This window comes from Beta vulgaris, chromosome 4 (genome assembly GCF_026745355.1).
Source record: "Beta vulgaris subsp. vulgaris cultivar EL10 chromosome 4, EL10.2, whole genome shotgun sequence".
NCBI classification, from domain to species: Eukaryota; Viridiplantae; Streptophyta; class Magnoliopsida; order Caryophyllales; family Amaranthaceae; genus Beta; species Beta vulgaris.
The window spans coordinates 6,254,408-6,257,650 of record NC_079205.1 but is presented as its reverse complement, the minus strand read 5'-3'; the positions used below and the strand labels follow the sequence as shown (position 1 = coordinate 6,257,650).

Genomic DNA, 3,243 nt, shown 5'->3' with positions numbered 1-3,243 from the left:
ATAAATTATTAGTAATATGAATTTGTTAGGAATTTTCGGAGTTTAAAAGAATAACCTAATCTTCACTTGACCTAGGATGACTATCTTTTGAAGGGAGTATAAAAGGAAAAGGAAGGGAATTTCAGAAAACCCTAAACCTTCTCCTTCTCCCTCTCACAGCCGACTTTCCCTTCCACTCTCCCTCCTCAGCCGAATTTTCATACCCCTTCTTCTCTCTCTTTCGAATTTTCTTCTTCTCTCTCTCAGATCTTCTCTCTCTCGGGTTTCTCTCATTGCCTTTCTTCGTTGGCCTCGTGCGAAACATTCCGACGAAGGTTTTGTGTGGTTCGAGCGGTGCGCAGGCGTCGTGGGTTGAAGGGTTGCGCGATTTCGTCGAAGGGGTCGAGTGTGCGCGAGTTGTCGAGAGTTCTGTCCGGGAGTTTGGTGCGAGCGACGAGGTGGTTCGAGCGCGCGAGGGTTGGTGCTGCGCGTGGTTGGCTCGAGGCTTGTGCGATTTCAGGCGAAGCCTTCGTCCGCGGGTTCGTGCGGCGTGTGTGTGTGGTTCGAGTGCTGCGACGGGGGGTCGCGGTGTTCGAGGGCTGCGCGCGAGGAACCGGGGTCGCGTGTGTGAGTTTGGGCGACAGAGACCGCACGGGTGTGTCGTGCGAAGTAGTAGCGCGCGTGTGCGTGACAGCGAAGGCCACCGGAGTTCCGTCGCCGGAATTTTGTGCCGGCGAAAGTCAGTGGTATAATTTTGTACTTAACTTAGTATGTCAGTTTATTCATTATTCTTATATTCACTGTTTTCATAGTTAAGAAAGGTTTGTAAATTATAATTAATAATTAGAGTGTTTAGTAATTTATTAGATTGTTAACTAATTAAGTTATTGTTCTGTTTTAAGTATAAATTCTGGTTAGGTTTGTAATTGGAATAAGTTGGAAGTAGGAAAAGTGTGCCTTATTATTAGTTACATTATTATCGTTTCATGAGTAACCTGTTTCATGGAACTTACCTTTGGACATGGAACTTACTTTGGACATATGACTTACTTTGGACATATGACTTACTTTGGACATATGACTTACTTTGGACATATGACTTACCTTGGACATATGACTTGACTTTTGGACATAAGACAGGCTGGACTTATGACATTTTGGATTGGTAAAATAGTGGACTAATGTTACTAAATAACTTAGTTATTCACTAATTCTGACTTCTAAAAGACGTTAAATTCACTGATTAGAATTATAACGAAAGTTCTAGAATAGGTTTTAACTATTGCGTAATTCGAATCGATAGATCGTTATGGTCTTAGTACGTAGTAGTTGTTAGTGTTATCAAGGACGTAACACTAAAGCTTTGTTTTAACGATTTAGGTCCCAATTTCATAAGCGGCTCGTTCTATTAAGTCAGCGAAAATTCTCCGCTACAAGGTACGTACGCGTACCAGTTTACTTTCAAAGCTTAGTATCATGTTTAGGTTCATTCATGTTATTGGAACCTAGTACCATGATAGGGAACATTTGATTGTGATTGTTTGGTTAGACGTTATAACGTGAAATCAATATGATGCATTGAAATATGTTGCATTGAAATGCGAAGTTCTATCGTAGTGTAACATCAGCATTATTAATCTGATCTATAGAGTAACAAGAGTGTTACTAGGGATAAGATTGAGTTTGGTAATTAAGAGAGTATAAATGACTCCTTAAAGTTATAAAAGAATGATTGGTAATAAAAGAAGATTATGGCGATACTTGTAGTTGGACTCCCTACAAGTATAGAACAATGGGGGGAGTGTAGGACTTGTCCTACACTCCTACGCAGGCCTACTGTGACGACAGTAGTGTCCTTATATTTTGATAACTCAAGTAGGCGGAAGGTTCCGTTCGATCTTGGGGGTATGCATACTAAGGTGATGGGTGTGAGACGGAACAAAACCGTATTTGCATTTCATCTAATAGACCAAGTTGTCTATTAAGGATTCAGTAGCCCGTATGATTCTAGTAAGATGACGGTGCCCGTTCGATGCCAAATAATGAAAGATTAAAGGATGTGAGATAACGTAGGTTCATATAACAGTTGTAATGTATGCATCATTTATGTTCATATAGTTTCAATGGTTCATTACGTACTCAGCATAGCTGACCTGTGTGTTATTATGTGTTTGTTGTCCTGTGATGAACTATTGATACTTCAATGGGGAGCAGACTAGGTGAGCTGGTGCTGCTGCATGACATCAAGCATATGGGGGCTAGACTGTAGTTTGAAGTTAACTTTTGGTTTGATCATTAATGAATTTTATAGAACATTGTTACATGGTTTGAGTTTGAAGTAAAGAGGGGTCATCTGTGATTCCCGAGTTGTAATTACATTTTCTATTCCGCTGCAGTTTGGTTTTGAGACAATGAATTTGAGTTACCGTATTTCTAATTATGCCTTGCGTTCCATCGCGGCGGTAACACTCCCAAAGTCGATGCGACGTAGCATTAGACGTGTATGGATTTTGGGGGTGTTACAGTTTATCTCTATTTTTGCCTTGTTTATGGCGATAATAGGGGTGATTATTAGCTATCATTATTGGCTTTCACCCTACTCTGATAGGGTTAGTTCTCCCTTTAAGCTACTATTAGTAGCGTTTGATGATGATTTACAGCCTGGGTGCCACTATTTGGTGTCCTTTAAGCTTGAACTAGGGTTTCCTCCGAGAAGGGGGGTTTTCTATTGGCTCTTGAGGGTTTGTGCATTTAATGTGAGTCAGAGAGTTTGTGTGCTGAGGGAAAGTTTCTTTTCGTTTGTTGTGTGGTCATTCAATTCTGGAGGGCTTTTGTTTTTTCCTCTTACAATATTTTGGCGTGCAGTTCTTCATTTACTCAGACGAAATTTGCAGAATGATACTTTAGCATTAATGGCGATGATAAGTGACAATTTGTCAAAGGTTTTCAAGATTGGCATTTCTATTGTTTGTGTGCGATTTCGACCCTATAAAAAGGTTTGCTGGGTAAGTGCTTTTCCCACACTTCTCATCTTCTCCTTTCTTGAGTTCGTAACTTTTAGTCTCTCTCTTTTTTCTCTCTATTTGATTATTAACTGCTCCTCTCTTTTAAGTTGTCTAATGAATTTCAAGGAAGCTGTTATTGGTTCTGATGCTGCCCCTGTGAAGGAGGTCTTTCCTCCTGAGCCTGGGTTAGCCCCTGTGATGGGTGCGTGTAGTGGTGGGATGCAAATTCCCATCTCTGATGGGTTTGGTGATCAGGATC

At 40.8% G+C, this 3,243-nt stretch overlaps 1 long non-coding RNA gene across 1 annotated transcript; it reads left to right on the top strand.

The window, feature by feature from the left end:
- Window positions 1-463: 463 nt before the first annotated feature.
- On the top strand, window positions 464-2,500 carry LOC130590937 (uncharacterized). The gene is made up of 3 exons (XR_008968836.1): window positions 464-725; window positions 1,360-1,416; window positions 2,194-2,500. It is a non-coding gene; the product is annotated as an uncharacterized LOC130590937 (long non-coding RNA).
- The last annotated feature ends 743 nt before the right edge of the window (window positions 2,501-3,243 follow it).